The following is a 21,927-nucleotide window of genomic DNA, read 5'->3' as shown; positions in this document are numbered from 1 at the left end:
AACACTAAAAGGTAATGGACTGAATTCCCCAATCAAAAGACATAGACTGGCAGAATGGATTATGACCCAGCAATACCACTACTAGGTATCTACTCAAAGGGCTTAAGGCCAAAGACACAGATGGACATTTGCACACCAGTGTTTATAGCAGCATTATTTACAACTGCAAAGAGATGGAAACAGCCAAAATGTCCATCAACAGACGAGTGGCTAAACAAACTGTGGTGTATACCTATGATGGAATATTATGCAGCTTTAAGACAGACTAAACTTATGAAGCATGTAATAACATGGATGGACCTAGAGAACATTATGTTGAGTGAGTCTAGCCAAAAACTAAAGGACAAATACTGTATGGTCCCACTGATGTGAACCGACATTTGAGAATCAACTTGGAATATATCATTGGTAACAGAGACCAGCAGGAGTTAGAAACAGGGTAAGATAATGGGTAATTGGAGCTGAAGGGATACAGATTGTGTAACAGGACTAGATACAAAAACTCAAAAATGGACAGCACAATAATACCTAATTGTAATGTAACTATGTTAAAACACTGAATGAAGCTGCACCTGAACTATAGTTTTTTGTTTGTTTGTATCTTTTGTTTTTGTTTTTTTCTTTTTCCTTTTTATATATATATATTTTTATTATCATTATTATTTTAATTTTCTTCTCTATAGTAACATTCTATATCTTTTTCTGCTGTTTAGCTATTTCTTTTCCTAAATCGATGCAAATGTACTAAGAAATGATGATCATACACCTATGCGATGATACTAAGAATTACTGAGTGCATATGTAGAATGGAATGATTTCTAAATGTTGTGTTAATTTCTTTTCTTTTTTTTAATTAATAAAAAAAAACACATTGCTTTGGTATATATTAGGTTTTTTTTTTCTCAAAAATTCATTCTGGAGAGCTATAGTAAAATGCAAGAGCTAGACATAATATTCCTGCCAATCTACAGGGAAGAAAATTATGGCCAAGCATTTGACTATTACTTATCTGGTGAGAGGAATAGTACGAGTTTGCTGTGGCGATTATCACTCTAACAAAGATAAAATACAAAACAACTCTGAATGAAAAGGAAAGTTCCAGCAGTAAAAATGCTGATTTTTTGCTTTCTTTGATAGTGATATTTGGTATGGTTAAAACTACCAACTTAAAAGGTAGACTATTTTATGAATAAACATTAAATATTTTGGAAATATGACAAATTATTATGCTTCTTAGTGGTAATTTTCAAAAGCATTTTCCAAACTTTCTTTTGAAAATGATTCAGTCACACATACATATTATTGTATATCTCACTTCCTTTGTTGGATATGATGGTTCTTCAAACCATAAAGAAACTAGTCAACAGTCAATGATCTCTCTTAGGAAATAATAAATTTACTAGATTATCCAGATTGCTGTAGAGGTAGAAAAAAAAGATGCAGATTTTGAGGAATAGGAGTGACATTAAAGTTTACTACACTCTACTGGAATCATTCTTCAGTGTGCTGTTTCTAAATGTTGAAGAGCTGAATCTAGCCTGCACCATGCACAGATCAGTTGAAAATGGGTTAAAAATTCTAAAGCTACTTTTGTTTATTATAGGATTAAGAAAATAAATATATTGTACATATGGAGAAGTGGGAATCTTAATATTGGGGAAGAGAGTTGCAAATATGGAAAGGGAAAGGGCTAGAAAATATCTTGTTGGATAAGAGTTACAGGTGTCAGTATGAACTTTGGGTTATAAATATAAATATAGGGAGATATAGAGATAGAGTTGGAGACAGAGGTAGAGATAAAGTTAGAGATAGAGACGATAGATGGATAGAACGTCTTTCCAATAAAAGGAGTTAGGATAAATGACAGATTCCAAGTTTGGGGAGAGGAAAGATGTTCCTGGAACATCTTGTGGTGCCAGCAAACTAGGAAGTGCTCAAATCCTGATGTCAAAACGAAACAGAAGCCAGCTTGAAGAGGATACCACTGTTGAAATATGAGAATATGAGCATTGAATATAAATAATTATGGAGACATTTTATAATCCAAGGAGTTAATATTAATATACAAATAAATGGGGGGATAGATAGGGTGAAATCCTGTAGAAAGTATGGAGATAGAAAATTGCCATTTGGAAACCACCAAGGCAATTATTTATTCAGACAACAGTCATCAATGGTGCTAAAATTAGTGGGAAAAAACTATAATGAGAAACAAGATATTAGCTAGTCTCAAAGTATCTTCAATAAATGCTCTTATTTATAATAGGAAACTAGTAATTTTGCAGTGGAGACAGAAGACAGACACCATGACCAAGTGATGAAATTTATAATAGAGCAAATCAACCCAGTAAGTTTCTGGGCATGAGGCACCAGAAAATATATACACTTCATCAGTTATGTGGTATTCCTGGAAAATATGCATAACCCGAATCTGTCATAAGGAGACATCAGACAAACCCAAATTGATGGGCATTCTACAAAATAACTGGTCTGAATGCTTCAGAAGTGTAAGGTCACGAAACACAAAGAAATGTAGAGGAACTATTTCAGATTAGAGGAGAATGAAGGCACAAGATGATCCTGGATTGGGTTCAGAAATTAATTTGTCTGTTGGCTAGATAACAGTAATGTGTCATTGCTTATATCCTTTTATGATTTTACTGTGGTTAGGTAAGACAATGTCCTTGTTTTTAAGAAATCCATAATGTAGTACACAGAGATAAATGTTTGCAAATTAAGCCAAAATTTTCAGAGAAAAAGGCAATACCTGCACACACAGAATGTGAATGAATGACAAATCAAGGCTAGTATCTTTAGAAAATCCAGGTGAAGTACATCTTTGAATTCTTTGTCTTATTTTTACAAGTTGAAATTAGTCCAATATAAAAAATTTGAAAAGAATTACAGTGTTGAGGGAGTGGAAATTGTACATCTTGGGCCATGGTCCCTTTACAGGGTAAGAGTGAGGATGGTGGGGGTGGAGGCAGTTGGATTGGCAGTCTGTGCAATGCCACATAAAATGAGGAAGACTGTAGTTTCTGTTGGAATATGTATGATCTACTATAAATGACAGGAGAGAGTGGTATTTTTCAGGTCAAGCAGAGAGAGTTTCTTGATTTCAGTTAATTAAGAAACATTGTCAAGGCAAACTTGTAGACAAGATAAAGAAGCATGGTTACACAACACATTTGTATATCTATAGCTCATTATACATACAGTTCTGAAGTGTGTTGAATCTTATAACAATTTTACTCTAAATTTAGAAAAAGACTCTTGTGGTGTCACAGAAAACTCCGAGTTTGACACGGATCAGTCCAAAAGTATTTACCGTGATTTTGGTGTCAAGAATGAATCTGCAGCTATCACAGCTACTGCTGACAAATGTATGGGTGAGGTTCCTGATATCTTTGATAATGCAACAAATTTGAAAGGCTCAGGAAAGATTGACATGTCAGCCTAAAAATATAAAGGGTTATTGTAATAGAGGTAAATACAATTTTTGTATTTAGGCTTGCAGTAAGAACTAAGAAGTAAAGAAATAATGATGCCCGCAGGCCCCTGCTACCTTGCAAAGATGACTTAGGGAAGGGAAAGAGGTTTTAAAGAAATTAAATATGCATGCAAGTCCCTTTATCCAGCTAAAATAGAATATTACCTCTTAATTTATCTTATATATACCCGTGGCCCTCCTGGGTTCCTAGAATAGCTTGAGGGAATAAAATAGCCAGTATGCTTTGCATTTGTGAGATGACTTTATTATTCTTAGCATTTCTACTGACCTCATGAAAATAAAATGTTTCAGATTGCATCTGTTTGCATCAGAATTCAGATGGAGCAAACTTGAAACCCTCGGTTTTCATTTCCTCCGCACCTTTTATGGGACTGCTCATTTAAGAGCTTCTGTCACTCTGACTGTCAAAGCAAGAGGCTATAAATTCAGATGCAACATACAAATTAGGAAACAGGTTATATACAGATAATATAATTTGTCCTCTTCCTGTCTTATTTCTTGGCCTTAGTCCAGCATTTCTAAGGCTCATAAATATTTCTGAAGCGGCGAGTGTGGATGTGAGCTGTACGTCACTGTGCTCTCCAGATATTTGTTTAGAGACATTATGGATAAACAGACTCAGCCATCAGTAGGAACACTGGGGTGATCAAGGGCCCCACCCTATCAGATGGGGCTCCATATCTGGCTTGGCATGGGAGATTTATGCTCCAGATGCTCTTTTTTTTTTTTACATGAGCAGGCACTGGGAATCAAACCCGGGTCCTCTGGCATGGCAGGCGAGCATTCCTGTCTGCTGAGCCACTGTGGCCCGCCCAGGTGCTGATTTCTTGATTAGGGAAATGAGGGTGTGAAAGACAAACTGGAGTCAAGCTTGCAGGTGCAGCATTTTGCTCAGCATACCAAAGTGCTGCAGAAGCACCAGAAGCCACAAGAGAAGTAATTTCTGGGTTCTAGGGGTGACAAAGGATTTTCATAGTCATAAAAAGGAAGTTTGTTTGATTTATATTGATTGGACAAGGGTTTATTTCTCTTATACGAGTGGGCTTAGGACATGTCAGTTTTATTTTGTTGGGTCAAAGGTCATGAACTAAGAGCATGATTAGCTCTCTGGGTCAGCCGCTTTGGTAGGGTTTTCACATTTCAAAAGAGAAAGAGGAAACTCAAGAGGGCATGTTTTTTTGTTTGTTTCTGGCTCTGAGGGGTCCCTAAGGCTTTTTCTATATAATTTTATAAAGGGGTGATGTAATCTAAGACAGGCTAGTTTTTAAGTTGTGAAATGTCTTTGTTTATATTCAAGTGTGTACGGAAATGCTGCCCTATTTAGCAAATAAAAGATCCTCAGACCTTGAACGCTACTGTCCTGATTACTATTTTCAAACATAGTAATGCTAATTAGGGCAGTCCAACCTGTTGGTACACCAGGGTTATTAACATTAAGTAGGTCTTTTCAATGTACATTTACTTGTAAAATACCTGTAAATTTAAATGAATAAAATACACAAATACAGATCCCAAATAATAGGATCTGATGAAGACACAGGGCCCCAAGATGATTTCTACATTGATAAAGGGGACTTGATGATAAAAATCAGAAAAGAGAAAGGCATCCCATATAACATCCATTCAGTTCGTCCTCCTCTCTCACCATACACCAAAATAAACAGAGGGATGTTATCAGAAGATAAGGGAAGAGTAAGCCTGCAAATGTACTCTTCAAGTTCAATTCATAAATGACTGTCCTTGGAGAACACATCTGTGGACCTGACATCCTTTTCTGGTTTTCGGACCCTATACCTCACTGCATATAAAAGGGGCCTTTGAGTAAACACGACTGCATATTGATTAGACCCATGTGTGCCAATCTTAACAATCAGCCAATACTCAAGTTGCTCAGAGTTCAAAAATTCGAACGCAAGTGATCAGCTTCTATGGTTCTCATCCAGGGAATACAACGGCTTTTTCAGAGGAAAGAGCATTCAAACCGTATGTGCCTTCCCACAAGCACAGATATGACACCCTGGAGGCCAGGCCTTTCCTTCCAAAGCAGTTAACTGGATACTGCACTTACACAAAGAGACTGCTTCACTGCAATAAATGGAATTCCATTGTGCCACTGGACAATGAATGAGCTATCCTGAAGTGTCAAAACTTGGAAAATGAAGTAAAAGTGGGACCTGTAAATTAAAAACAGGCAATGGCTAAAAACTTTTGCACTGAAGTTGGGTTTTCAATATGGTTCAATCTATCTAGGTTTAACTATTTCTCTCTTAGTCTCCACACATTTACCTGGCCATTGCATATGCATTCACGCATACACACACACTGAAGACTTTGAAAGAAAAACTTTTATAGAGTCCCACCATTATCAGCTTTTTGCAGCATTTCTCTGGTAGCATGGTTTAAGCATTTAAAAAATATGTTAGCTATTACGTTTTCCTTTTTTTTTTTTACTTCTCCAATGCCAGTTGTAACATCTGAAATATATTAAATATCTATGTATATCATCCTATCAAGGCAATAGTCTTTGCCCAGCTAGTGCTTCTTTGATATTCAAATTATCTGAAATAAAGAAAAGAAGTATCTCTGACTTTCATAGAAGTCATTTCTATGTTGAGAGCGAAGGCCTATTGAAGCCTAATCTGCTCTAATATGTTGGCAAAAGTTCACTGGCCCCCTGTTTTGGTTTGCTAAAGCTGCCAGAGGGCAATATACCAGAACTGGATTGGCTTTTACAAAGGGGATTTATTAAGTTACAATTCTAAGGTTGTGAAATGTCCAAATTAAGGCACATACAAAAAGATACCTTCTTGGGGGAAAGGCTGCTGGCATCATGGGTTCCTCTGTCACATAGGAATGCACATAGTGACATTTGCTGGTCCTTTTCTCTAAAATGTCTCTGCTGGTGTTTTTCTTCTTTATTAGCTTCTCTCGGTTCTGGGATCTCTCCAAAAATGTCTCTCCCTTAAAGGACTCCAACAAGTGGATTAAGATCCACCTTGAATGGACAGGGTCACATCTCCATGTAATCAGAAGGTCCCATCCACAATTGGGTGGGTCACATCTCCACCGAAACAACCAATCAAAAGGTCCCATCCAACAGCAGGTTTGCCCCCACAAGATTGGATTAAAAGAACATGACTTTTCTAGGGTACGTAGATTCAAATCAGCATACCCTCGCTGACCTGCAGGCAATCTGGTAAATAGTTACTATCTGCCATTTTGAACCCTCTCTGCTAAATCCAAGACTATATTGTTTTGCATTTCCTAAAAATAAAATAAATAATATTCTTCTTCTCTTTCTTTTATTAGTTCTCCTATTTCCAATTTCAATCAGAAACTGAGATTCTAAAAGCCACCTTCTCTCTCAGCTGATGAAGTGTCAAAAGTGAGAGGATATAACTCATTCAAAATAAACATTTAAGAGATTGGTAAAGTAAATTTCTGTTTTCTTTTTTTTCCCTAAAGGCATGGTGCACCTGGGTGTATTAAATAGAATACTGTGGAGCTCTTCCTTTAAAAATCAATCATTGCACAGCACATTTGGTGACATTCTATATGATTTCAACCAAGCATCAACTATTGTGGAATATGGAGTGCAGACTATTTATAATTGCCAGAAAATGCTACAGAAGATATGCCATTGCCATCACTCTATCTTCTGCTAAGAGTCTGTCAGTTTCTAAAGACTGTGACTAATTCTCTGAATGTTCTCTGTTTAAGAAGGGATGTAGTATGTTCAGTTTCAAGGTACAAAGGTATTTGATTCCACAGGCTGCTATCCAATGAACAAGATATAAAAAATTGCCATCTAACCACTTATAGACATTAATGTTTCATGGAAATTTAAGAAATAAATGTCTGGTTTAGAGCTAAAAATGATTCACCGTTGGAAGCACATCTTTGCATACATTTCAAGTTTTGAAACTCATTTGCGTAACTAGAAGCTAATTAACAGAAGTAAAATAAATGAGTCTAAGAAAATTACATTTTTTTACTATAATGCAATACAACATTCCACTCAAATTCATCAGAATTATTTTCCACTCCAAGAAAAGGCATCCAAACATTAACATAGGTAAAATAATGATGTAGAATAGGCATTTTTGGAATTATGTAATAATATATTCTTGTTTTGCTTGTAAATAAAAGATAACATGGCACAGTTGATGCTTGTTTAAACTTTGCATACAAATATGCAAGATGCCAAATGGCTTCAATTTATCCTGTCTTAATTTGAATTAACTTGACGGGTCTTTTGACACATGCTGAACAGACTAATTGTTGCTTATTTGGGTGCCCTGAATCAGTGAACATGGCAATCAGAATTCAAGCAGATGTTCATAGTGTCTTTGATTGCCTGGAGCCTGAGGTTGGAAGAAGAGAGGAGAGAATCATTTCCCTGATTTACTTTTGTTAGTATCTGTCAAGGCACTGCATTACAAATACAACTGTGAAAATAAGCAGACTATCTGCTAAAGAGTTGTGAAGAGGGGGTATGAATACTAATTATGTTTAAGTTATGATACATCTGAACTTGCGTAGTCCCTGCAGCCAGGAATTGACAATGGTAAAACCACAGCAGCCCATTTATGTTCTAGATTTATTTTTCTTCACTTTCCTTATTTGTTTTAATGTTGCTGTTAATTTGTTATGATCAGTTCCAAGAATAAAGAAAACTATAGAGTATTACAACAAAACAAGATGTATCTACCACCCTGACCACACACTTTGTCAAAGCTTGTTATTTTGCAGCATTCAATACATGTTTTTTTAAAAATTGTAATATTTCATTGAATCCTTTTCTGAATGTATAGAAAGATAAACAAAGTGTATTATATCCTTTACATTTGTGTTGCATACTTGCGTATGCCATCAGTTCGTAGTAGAATTGACTGAATAAGTCAGAAAATTCCAAAATAACAATGAACTCTATAAAATAGAGTAAATGAAATCTGGAGTTAAATATTTCAGAAATTGTGAATCAACTTGAAAATGTCGATGATACATTTTATTATATATTTCTTGCTCCTTTGTGTTTCCTATTCTGGGAAACTTTTCTTCAAATCTTCCCATTTTTCTGCTGGGGATTCTATTTATTTTTTAAATTGACTTGTAGAAGTTCTTTGTATTTCTTCTTGTGTTTTACAGTTTGCAAAAATCTTCCTATCAGCTATAATTTTTTTCACTTATTTAATAGTGGTGTTTAATTATAGACACCTTAAAAAGTAACATTGTAAATTATGCCAAACTTTGCTTTGTGGGTTGTGTTTTTTAGTACTTTTTCCTCTCAGAAAGTATTTCCTGACCAGAGATCATAACCTAATCTTGTATTTTCTTTCAAACGTTTCAAAGTTTGTTTTAACTCATTGCTGTTTTTCATGCGTTTCATTTTGTTTGCAGTATAAGATGTGGTTCCAAGTTTTCTTTCCATGGAAATAGCAAATGGTTCCATCACCATTTAGTCACTATTTTGAATAGTGTTTCTTTCCCTTCCTTTCGCTTTTCCTTTCCTAAATCTCTTATTAGATATATGTGAGATATATTCATTATTTTTTCATATCTACTAACTTCTATTTTTTATCTCATCATTTTAATTCCCTATATTTTATTCTGTGCTATATTATCAGTCCTCTTTTCAGGTTCATCAATTATATTTTCACCTGTATCTGTCCACTGGTGTATCTCTCTATGCAATCAAATACAATTATATAATTATAATGCATTGTATATTTAATTCCAGTGCTTACAGACAGACACACACACACACACTAGAGTACCATTAACTTCGTTTTTCGTATCTTCTCTGGCTATAACTTGATCTTTCTTTCTTTTTTATTTCCTTATACATTTCTTTTTACAATATTTTAATAATATATTTTGTTTGTTTGTTTGTTTGTTTGTTGCATGGACAGGCACCGGGAATCTAACCTGTGTTTCCAGCATGGCAGGTGAGAATTCTGCCACTGAACTATCATCGCACCTCCCAATCATATACTTTTTTTTTTTTTTTTTTTTTTTTTTTTTTTTTTTTTTTTTTTTTTTTTTAAAGAGAGAGGGAGGAAAGGGAGGAAAGGAAGGAAAGAAAGAGAAGGAAGGAAGGATGGAAGGAAGGAAGGGAGGAAGAAAGGGAAACATTTTCTTATTTTATTATACTCTGTTTGTTTGTTTGTTCTTTACATGGGCTGGGGCCGGGAATCGAACCGGGGTCCTCCGGCATGGCAGGCAAGCACCCTTGCCCGCTGAGCCACCGCGGCCCGCCCCCAATCATATACTTTTAACAAATAGATTTTTCATATTTATTTATTGTGGAGTTAATTTGTGCTTTCTTTCTGTGTCTACTCAATGTATTTCAATAAATTTTTAAGACTTTGATTCACTGTCTGTGAGAATCACGTAATTTTTCATTTAAGAATGCTTCCTGCTAATCAACTATTGCATTTATTTTTGCTTTAGCTTATGCCAGGACATTTGAATCATTAGTCTGGAACAATCTGATATTAATGAATTTGTAGTTGGAAAAGTTCATGGTTAAAAATTTTCATAGAGCTCTTTTTGTTTTTTAACCCCTAACCAACCAAAGCCTAAGCCAAAATAGACAAGCTTTGTTGTGATTTTCTTCTGCCAGTAGGTCAATTTTTTAGTAGCCTACTTTTCACAGAAAATATAGCATTTCAAGGGCCCCAATTCATATAAACTTAAGCATCATCTTCTAACCCCAAATGGACATTTAAAAAGCGGTACAATTTTAAAAGAAAAAGACTTGTCAAACTTGGTGCTGACACATAAAAATGCAATGAAAAATAATGTTGTTTGCTCTTATTCCAGTTTATCTCAAAATGGGTAGTGTAATGTAATCGTTATGCCTTTTTCTTTTACAAATTATTCATGGGAAGTCAAAGTAAGGATTATGAAATAGCAAGAACTAAACCATTTGACAATACATTATTCACCTTCAGTATGTATCTTTACAGTTGATGTCAAAGTACAGCAGACGTTTAAACAAATAGAATAATAGACTTTTATTCTAGACAATTGTGAAACTTATTGAGTGTTACTTTTCTTAGTAATACTTATCAAAATAACAAGTTTTGCAGTAGTTTCTTGAAGTGTATATCTAGATATTTAAGCATTCATAGATGGTCACCTCAGTGGATTTTTACAATGTTCAAACACTTGAGAAACCAGCAACCGGGTGAAAAGCACACAGCCACTCTCATACCCAGAAAGGCCCCCATTCAAATTCGCAGTTACAACTCCCCCTACACTCCCACTGTGGAATCTCTATTCTTAGTTCTGTCACCAGTTTTGAACTTTATATTAACAAAATCAAAGCCATAAATTCTTTTATAATTGGCGTCTTTGAAATGAGTGAGATCCAGTTGTGTTTCTTCATAGTTCCTGATATTCCTTTGATGGATGTACTTATGTATCTGTGCATTTTCCATTTCTACAGCATGTGCCCCGCCCTTCCCAGTTTGAGGATACTGCAAATAAAGTTGCAGAGAACATCGTTTTACATATCGTTCAGTTTACACATGTATATAATTCTGATGGGGTATTTATCTAGGACTGCAATGACTGGATCTTAGGAGATGTGACGCTTTAAGTGTATCAATCCAACAATGTTCTGAAGTAGTTGTACCAGTTTACTCTCCCACCACCATTATATGAATTTGTTTCATATTCTCACAAACAATTGATATTGTTAGATTTAAAAAGTTGGTCGGCTATTCTAGTTCGTTTTCAAAAGTATCTCATCATGATTTTAATTTGCATTTCAATAGTGAAAAAATCAATTATATTTTTATATTTTATGTTTATTAGTTATTTGTACAACTTTTTAAGGGCTTCTGACTCTTTCAAATTTGAGTTTTCTGTTCTGTTTTTAATTGATGTAAAGGAGATCTCTACATAATCTCAAAAAAGGCGTAGTTTGTCAGATGTTAGAAACATTTCTACTCTCAGTTTTTACTTTTCATTTCTTAAGGGTGTTTTTTTTTCATTGAACAGATATCCTTATTTTTAATAAAATCTCATTTATCAATCTTTGTCTATATATTTTGCATCTTTGCAAGATGTTTAAGAGAATCTTTGCTAAGTACAAGCTCATGAAAATATTCTCTAATATTATATTTGAAAAGCTGGAGTCAAATTTTATTTATGACATTTTTCAAGTGTTTTAGTTTGTTAAAGCCACTGGAATGCAATATACAGGAAATGAAACGGCTTTTAAAAAGAGAATTTATTAAGTTGCAAGTTTGTGGTACTAAAGCTATAAAAATGTCCAATCCATGGCATCCAAGGAAAGATATCTTGGCTCAAGAAGGTCAATAGAACACCTCTGTCAACTAGGAGGGCATGTGGTTGGCATCTGCTGCTCCCTTGCCCCTGGGCTCCATTGCTTTCTGTTTCCTGTGGTTTCCTCTCTGAGTGTCTGTGGGACTTCACTTAGCTCCTCAGAACAACAACTCTGGATTCTGGCTTGCTTTGCATCTTATAGGAAGGCTCATGGTGATGTCTGCTAGACCCTACCCATGTCTAGGCATCTGCTTTCTCTGCTGATACTCCAAGCATCTCTAAACATCCACATGTCTCTTAGCTCTGAAGAAGCTGCTCTCCAAGCATCTGGAGAGCTTGGAGAAACATCAAAATGTTTCCCCTTTTAAAGGTCTATAGCAAACTAGTCAAGACCCACTTTGAATGGGCAGTCACATCTCCAAGCACTCAAAACACCACAGCCACATTTGGGTGTGTCATATCTTCATGGAAGTGAGCAACCCAAAATGTCATACCCAAGACTGGATGCGTCACATCTACGTAGAGATGATCTAATCAAAAGCATTTCTGCTGTACAGTGCTGAATGAGGATTAAAGAATATAAAAAGTGCATATAACAGAAATTATTTTAATTTTCCTGTGTTAATTGACCATTTTTGTAATGCTAATTCATCTCATTAATAATTTATTATTTACGTGCGTATTGTTAAATCAGTGGTTTTCCTAGGGTTTAAGATATACAACTTTACTAAATCAGTGTCTACTTACAAATAAAGGGATATTGCTGGATGTGTAAACTGTTTACCACTGCTTATACCAATTCTATTCTTCCATCCTTTCTGCTATTGTTATCATACATTTTACTTTAACATATGCTTTAAACTTAAAACATCACTATCACTTTTTCCTTAACTGCCAGTTATCTGCTACAGCAATTAAAAATAAGAAAATACTGCTTATATTCTTATCTTCATTTATTCTACATTCAGTACTCTTCTTTTTTGGAGATAACCAAATTTCTGTCTGGTATCATATTCTTTCCTTCTGAAGAATTTCCTTTCATATCTTTTGTATTGTAAATCTACTGGCAATAAGTTATATTTGTGTGTGTGTGTGTGTGTGTGTGTGTGTGTGTGTGTGTGCTCCTGAGAAAGTTAATTTTCTTCGTTTTGGAAAGACAGTTTTGGAGACATAGAATTCTAGTGTGTTAGTATTTTTTTTTTAATTTTAGCAATTTAAAGATACCAGTAAATTGCAATTTAGCTTGTGTGATTTTCAGATGAGAAGTCTGTTATATTTCTCATCTTTCATCCTCTCTGTGTAATGTTCTTGCTTCCACCCTGGCTGCCTTCACATTTTACTCTTTTACATTTATTTTCAGGAGTTTAAATATGAAAGATCTAGAAATGTGTGTGTGTGTGTGTGTGTGTGTGTGCGCGCGCATGCATTTGCGGGTTTGGTATCTACCAGTTTTGGACAATTTATGACCATTATTTCTTCAAATCTTTCTTCTCCCCATTTTCTACTATACTTCTTAGATTTCAAGGATAAATTTTTCAAGATTCAAGGATAAGTTTTTATTCTCCCACAGTCCTTGGATTCTCTGTTCTATTTATTCACTCTGCTTTTCTTTTTGACCAGTTTTGAGGTCACAGAGTCTTTAATCACCTCTGCTGATACTATTGAGCATGGTAAAGGCATTGCTTACCTTCATTACTATTTTATACTTGTTTGTTTCTAGAGTTTTTCATTAGTTTCTGTCTTACATATTCCGTCCTTCTGCTGAAACTACCCATCTGATCTTGTATGTTACCCAGCTTTTCAGTTAGGGCCTTTATCACATTAATTTCATTTATTTTAACATTATAACATGAGTGATCCAACATCTGCACCATATATGAGCCAAGTTCTTTGGATATTTTTTGACTCTTAGCAATGTATTCTTTAAATTCCTGCTTTTTCATAAGATGTGGGATATTTTATTAAAAGTAGCTAGATGCCCTATACAAGACAGTAGAGATTGAACTAAGTTAATTTGTTTTTTGTAACCTGGTGATCACCTTGTCTTTTCTTCAGACAGAATTTTAGCAGGAATTTTAACAGGAATTTGAAACCAGGTAAACAGGATTTAGCCTTAGTCTGGGTTGTTTTGTTATTACTGTTCCTCTCAGTGAATCATTGTCACCAAATTCTTACAGCAATAAACTGTGTTTTGAGAGGGATGGTTTCTACAGGGTTTTATCACTTCTACTCTTCTCTTAGTAACATATTTAGAGAAGGTTCCTCTTCACAGCCTCACTGTGACCAGAAGATATTGGTCTTCTCCCAGGGGTTTTACTCTACTAACAAGATTAATGTTACTCATTAACTTTTAGTATGGCATGGGGGCATAGAGGGGCACTTCTTTTATTGTTATTTAGCCTCAGTTATAGACAGGGACTATAACAATAGGTTTCACTGGTTGGAGCTTCTCAGGTCCTAACCCCTATCCCAGCTGTAGTTCTGGCACAGCATGCGTTTCCACCCCTCCCCAAAAGTTCTTGTCACAGTTTTCACTAAACTGTCAAAGGCTGTATTGCCCTTCTCTCACAGTAAGTTCTGGATTGACTAAAGGAAAGGAGATAGGGCAGAAGTGTATCCCATTAGAGGAAACATCATGGTAGTGGTATGAGGAAGTATGAGGTTTTCAGGGGAAGCAGTGCAGCTGAGTGTAGATAATAAGGATAAAGGGGGGTCTGATTGACCGAAGAAATAGGGTAGGCGCATCATATCAGCAGTTTTCCTGGTCCTTAACATATGAGTAGTAGAAATACTTTAAAGTACTGTAAGTGATTTTCAGATACTTCTTTTGAACTATCTACCTTGAATGTGCTGTGAAAATAATGGAAGACCACGTGGGTAAAATGAGTTGGGAACTACTGCAGTAGTTCAGTTAGAATAAGATGGAGCCTCAGAATATGGAAATAGCAGTGGATCTGGGAGAAGGTAGGCAGATCCCTTCTTTGAAGTGTCTGAGACAACTAGAAATGATAAGAAATCCAGAGCAACTTTTACACTGATTTGGAATATTTGGGATATTAAGCTAAAAATAGATAATGATGGGATTGAAAAATACCATGCAGAGAAGCCTATAAGGATTTATTCTATATGCAATCTTGGCAGAGGGTAGATTTTAAGCTGACCCATGGCATAATTATATTGGATTGGAGGAATGTGCTGGTGAAACTCTTCTATACTCCAGAAAAGACATGTTCTTTTAATCCTAATCCCATTTTGTGAGGTAGTAATGTTCTTTTAATCCTGATCCAATATTATAGAGTGGGGCTTCTTGATTAGGTTGTTTCCATGGAGATGTGACACATTTGATTGTGGATATAACCTTTTGATTAGATGGAGATGTGACTCCACCCACTCAAGGTGGGTCTTAATTAGTTTACTGGAGTCTTTAAGTGAGCTCACAGTGAAAGAAAGAGTTCAGAATTGACACAGATGCAAACATTTACAGATCAAGAAAGGAATAACCTGGGGGCTAAGCAAGGATTCCCATAAATAGCCATACTCAGAAGAAAAGAAATCGCCAACCCTGGGAAATGATAAGCTAAGAGATGAAACCCAGAATTTTGCCCTGGAGAAACTAAGTGATGGCCCACAGATGCTTGGAGAGAAAGCCACTGGAATCAGAAGCTAGAAGCAATGGAACCAGGAACAAGAACCAGCAGATGCCACCCCATACTTCTGCATGTGACACATAAAGGCCTTTCTTCAGAGTCAAGGTATCTTTCTCTGGTTGCCTTAGTTTGGAAAGAGCTTGTAAATTAATAAATCCTTTTATAAAAGCTAATCCATCTGTTATGTTTTGCATTCCAGCAGCATTAGCAAACTAAAACAGGGGGAAATAATTTGTCTTCAAATTATGATCTATGTGAATGGTATATTGTTATATTTTGGAAAGTAAGTGCAACCTTTATTAAGCCAATGTATATTGTTGTAAAACCACATAATTATCTTCAAAAGTGAAATAAATGAACTATTAAGACAATAAAAAGTTTTGTTTCATTACCCACTCCCAGAATAACTTCTTTAAAAAATATATTATTCATGAAGAAGGACTCACAGTTGTGCTGGTTTGAAACTTGTGTATTCCAGAAAAGCCATGTTCTTTAACCATGATTCAGTATTGCTGGGTGGGATCTTTTGATTAAATTGTTTCCATGGAGATGTGACCTACCCAATTGTGAGTGGGATCCTTTGATTAGGTGGTTTCCTTGGAGATGTGTCTCCACCTATTCAAGTTGGGATTGCTTACTGGAGTCCTTTAAGAGCAATCATTTTGGAAAAAGCTTCAGAGACCTCACAGAAAACCCTGGAGATGCAGAAGGAAAATGCCCTTGGGGAGAGAGGCCTGGAGAGAAAATTATCAGAAGGTGTCATGTGCCTTCCCAGCTGACAGTGGTATTCCAGAACCATCAGCCCTTCTTGAGCCAAACTATTTTCCCCGGATGCCTTAGTTTGGACATTTTTATAGCCCAGAATTGTAAACATGCAACTTAATGTATTCCTTTTTTAAAAGTTGTTTTATTTCTGGTATATTGCGTTCTGGAAGCTTTAACAAACTAAAACAATAAACTCCATTTGGAGGTCATGAAAATGAACAAATTGATGGTGATAAAGAAATTGCATTTGACAATTTATCTTTTCCTTTTGTGGTACAAATAAAAATGTAAATGAAATATGTATTATATTTCATAATGTAGCAAATTTATAAATCTTATATTACAAGTAAGCATGCATTTCGTGCACTTTTTTAATATTTCAAATGTCTATTCCCTAATAGATTCTACTCTCTTTCCATGTGTTCATCACTGATCAGACTGAGTACTAAACATTGTGCTAACTAATGAGAGTATAGGGATTCCAAAAGATTTTATGGCTCATATTGTGTGCTCAAATAATGTTCACAAATGAAACAAAGATGATATGATGCAGCACGATTACAAGCAAAAGAAAGTAAAGTGAAGATGGAAGTACCAAAGTGAGAGAAGAAAAGAAGTGGTGCAATAAATTGAGTATGGCTAAATTTCTTGATATCATGTGTGATGGATTTAAATGAAATTAATTCAAAAAGCATTAATAAGTACCCTATATAATTCCTTATGTACAGTGCTTGGGCTACAGATATTGATAAAATGTCATTGTTGATGTCATTAAACTAATAATCTAATGAGAAAAACAGTCATATTCACAATCAACCATAATACCAAATTCTAATAACAGTGTAAGAAATGGAATTGAAATCCAAATCAGTGTCAGATTACATATGAATTAAAAGGATATGATTAAAATGAGATTTGAAGGATGAATAAAATTTCACCAGTTGTCAAATGGTAGCACAATACTTCCTTGGAGAGGAATGTAGAAAAGGCACAAGATTCTATGGTGTTTTAGTTTTTCTAAGCTGCTTAAAACATATAACATGAAATGGATTGGCTTAAAGCAAAGGGAATTTATTCACTTATTGTTCACCAAATAAAAACATCATCATGGTGATGTTGTCTTCCTGAAGCCTGGCTGCTGGTGATCTTTGGCTCCTCTTTCACATAACAAGGCATATGGCAACATCTGCTGGTCTCTTTCTTTTCCAGGTTTTATTACATTCACTTTCCTGCTTCTGTGGCTTTCTCCCACTCTCTCTCTCTCTCTCTCTCTGTATTCACTCTATTTGTAAAGACATCAGTAAGAAGATTAAGATTCATCCTGAATAAGGTGGGGCACCGTAACCGAAGTAACCTTACCAAAAATCCTACATACAATAGGTCCATGCCTAAGGAATAGATTAGATTTAAGAACATGCTTTTCTGGACTACATATAGCTTCAAGCCACCACATAAGGCATAGGCAATGCTACTGCCTTTAAGAGATGTGAGTCTCTGGCCCAAAAAAGTAAGTTCCTTTTCCAATTTTTCTCATGCTGTCTGAGTTTAATTTGATTAAACAATCAAGCTCTTAATGTCATTTATGTAGCATATCGGGAGACATAAGTAGCTCAGTGTTCTCCTTTGCAAGCTTCTTGGATGTGAAATAACAGAAACAGAACAGCTTTTAAAAAGGGGAATTTAATAAGGTGCAAGTTTACAGTTCTAAGGCAGTGAAAATGTCCCATGTAAAGTAAGTCTATAAAATATCCAAATTAAGGCACCAATGAGAGGTTACCTTCACATAAGAAAGGCTGATAAAGTTCAGGGTTTCTCTCCCAACTGGAAAGGTACATGATAAACATGGCAACATCTGCTAGCTTTCTCTCCAGGGTTCTTGTTTCATGAAGCTCCCCTGGCATGTATTCCTTCTTCATTTTCAAAGGTCTATGGTTGCATAGGCTCTTGTGGTTCTCATGGCCTGGATGTTTCTCTCTCCAAAATGTTTCCTCTTTTAAAGCATTCCAGTAAACTAATCAAGACCCACCTGGAATGGGTGAAGTCACATCTCTAATTAATACACCAGTTGGGCAAGTCACAGCTCCACGGAGATAATCTAATCAAGTTTCCCACCTACAGAGCTGAATAGAGATTAAAAGAAATGTCTGCCTCCACAAAATGGATTGGGATTAAAGCATGGCTTTTCTAGGGTATGTAGTCCTTTCAAACAAAGACACTCAACAAGCATAAATTTTATTCATGAAAATGCATATCTCTCTTCTTGCCATGCCATACCGTCCTCAGGAAAATTCCAAATTTGAAGGTTTTTGTTTCAGCCTCTCACCATTCCCCCTTCCTTCAAATTTACCTTTGGAACTCCATCTCCGTATATAGACAAGTAGCAAATTTCACTTATCTACATTATTTGGGAATATAAACAATTTGAGTAAAATGACTCAATAGGATTCTTTCATGGATCACAGGTGGTTACACTATTGTTTTTGGTCCCATATGAATGTTGCCTCCTCTGACACTCAGGAAGCTTTGTTCCTTAGTTATGGAAAGGCCACCTGCTGTAGTCTCACATTTTGGACTCCACTTGTTACTTTTTCTATTTTCAGATCATTCCCTTCACTATTCTATTCTGGGGCACATCCATTCTCCACTGCAACTGGAAGAAGTTTCCTCCTCTAATTATGCCATCTCAGTAAGGACAAAGGAAATTTTCCATTTCTTTACACTATGAGTTAATGCCAATAAAATCAATTCATAACTTAGTAATATGCTTTGTTGTATTCAGGTGAGCATTAAAGAACTACACTTTGGCCAGTAGTTTTAACATCCCACCAGCTATATAGAATCAGGGCAAAGATTATTTTTAAATTACAATTTGTCCAGAGATGGACATCATCTGCATGGTAACATAAAATATCCCTGGAAAAGTCTCCCCTCAGAATCAACTAATAAAAGGACAAATACAACTCCTTTGGAACTGGAGGATGACAGACTGGACAAGGATTCCACAAATACTGAAACGAAGAAAAGAAAAATACTGTCCAAGATCAGGTAAGAGATTTCTACCAAACCTGCCAGTTCAGGTCCTTCTCTCTCACTCAGTCTTGCACAATGCTGCAGTGGTCTGAGGTCAGATAGGAGATTATGACCTGAATCCACCAGTCCAGACCCCTCTCCCTCAGAGGCCTGGGCCTCTCCTGAGGTGGATGGAAGCTATAGAGCCACTCACAGCAGTGAGTTAAAGCATGACTTATATCCAGGCACAGGGACTCAAGTCCACAGAGACCTAGGATGGAACACAAGTCACTGAAGAATGCAGCATGCTAAAGTGCCCGGGGAAGGAAAAATGCAAGAGACTGTGGTAGAACGGCTGACAAGAGGTGGCCCATTCTCTGTTTGCTGGACCACCTAAATGCAAAACAGACCTTTCTGAATTGGCCCATTTTTCCAGACTGACCCCAGTGAGATTTTTTTTTGGAGTCTTTATGGACTTCAGAAAGGTGATCCATTCCTATGAGTGTAAACCTATTGTGGGTGGGACCTCTTGATTAGATTATTTCAGTTGAGACATGCCCTGGGTGGGTCCTAATCTTCTTATTGGAGTCCTTTAAAAGAAGCTGAAATTCAGTGAAGGACACAGACGCTCAGAAAGAAAGCCATGAAAGCAAGAAGCTGAAAGCAACTAAACCTGGAAGAGAAGGGTGAGACCAGCAGATGTTGCCATCTGCCTTGCCATCTGACAGAGAACTCCAGGTTTTGTCTTGATGATGGCTTGATAAAGGCATTTTCACAACCTCAGAAAAGCGAGCTTGTAGACTAATAAATTCACATAGTTCAAAGTCAACCTGTTTCTGCTTTATTGTGTTTCAGCGGGCAAACTGACTAAAACGCCAGGGCAGGATACCCTAACATGGAAGAAACTAGAGGCGGAAAAGCATTCAGAAAAAAAAATGGGGGGGGGGGGAGGAAGAACTGAATTTCTAAAAAACAGAATGGGTTGCAGAACTGAAAAGTGTAATGAAAAGGGTACACTGAATGAAGGAGAAGATTTAAACAAATCATAGGAGCTGGGAAGAAAAGTCTGCACCAGAAATAAATGGAATAGATCAAGAGTCTTAGTGAAGAAATAGGAAAGGAAGTTTTTTTTTCCCCAGAGGTGAAAAAAATTCACAAAAACTGAAATCTTGAAAACTGAACCAAATATTCAGGGCAAGAATCACATGAAGAAGAACTGAGAAAATATGAGCAGTTAAACACAACTGCTTTAAGTGTCCAGAATAAGTTGGACCAAGCATCAAAGAAGAGCATTAACACAAAGCCCAATAACCAAACCCTAGACACGAGGGAGAATCTGACCTTCAGAGTTAACACATCAAAATAACAGATGTCCAGACACCAGCAAAAAGATTCAAACAGGAAGATACAAATTAATCAAGGGAATAAATTAAAACTTCAGAGAAGACACAGAATTTGGGAAAACTAATCAAAAGGGCTCAAGCAAATCTAAATCAATTCAAGGAGATGAAGGAAAATATGGATAGAGAGCTCAAGAACATTAAGACAATGTGTGAGCATAAAGAAGAATTTAAAAGTTTGAGAAGAAATATAAGAGAAGTTATGGGGATGAAAGCCAAAATAATGAGATTAAAAATATATTGGAAGCGGTGGGCCACCGTGGCTCAGCAGGCAGAGTTCTCGCCTGCCATGCCAGAGAACCTGGGTTCAATTCTTGGTGCCTGACCATGCAAATGAAAAAATATACATTGGAGGGATTCAGCTGCAAATGGAACAGGCAGAAGGAAGAATCAGTGGACTAGAAGACAAAACAATCTAAACCATTCAGTGAGAAGAGTAGATAGAGAAAAAAAAATAGAAAAAAAAATGAGCAGTGGCTCAGAAATTTGAGTGACAGCATGAAGTGTCCAAACATATGCATCATGCGTGCTCCAGAAAGAGAAAAGAATGCAAAAGGAGCAGAAAGAATGTTTGAGGAAATGCAGCCAAAATTTTTCCAATTCACAGGGAAGGTATGACTAAACGAATAAAAGAAATTCAATAGACTCCAAACAGATAAACCCGAATAGGTCTACTTTGAGACACACAGTAATCAAAATGTCAAATGGAAAATAAAAAGAGAGAATTCTGAAAACATCAAGAGAAACTCTATTCATCACATCCTAAGAACCCTCAATAATTTTAATTCCTCATTTTTCATCAGAAACCATGGAGAAAAGAAGGCAGTGGTATGATATAGTTAAGAGAAAGAAAAAACTGAAAGCAAAAATTGCCAGCCCCAAATTATTTTAGGGGCAAAATTTTTCTTCAAGAATGAAGGAGACTTTAACCTCTGTGTGAGACCAAAGGAAGAGATGTTTATTTGGTATGAAATTTAAATTTTCTGTAGCAAACTCTCTAATTTAACTTGCCTAGTCAGTAGGTTTAAACAGTGTAGTTACATGGAACCTAGAATAGGAAATGAGATCTGGTTACTCTGCACAGGTTATTGAAGTAACTGACACTTTCTTTAGTATTTGTGGAGAAAATAAAAGTTTTTGCAAAGTCCCCTTGAGGGGCTAGAGAAAAAAATATGGAACTATTAAACCTCCACACCTGGGAAATTCCCGATATTCTGTCAAGCATTAGGGACTCCCAATTTAGTAAGCCAAGCCCTTGATCTTGAGACTTGCCCATATGAAACTCATTTCTGGAATG

Source organism: Tamandua tetradactyla, chromosome 11 (genome assembly GCF_023851605.1).
Source record: "Tamandua tetradactyla isolate mTamTet1 chromosome 11, mTamTet1.pri, whole genome shotgun sequence".
Classification (NCBI taxonomy): domain Eukaryota; kingdom Metazoa; phylum Chordata; class Mammalia; order Pilosa; family Myrmecophagidae; genus Tamandua; species Tamandua tetradactyla.
Note: the sequence above shows the minus strand (reverse complement) of the source record.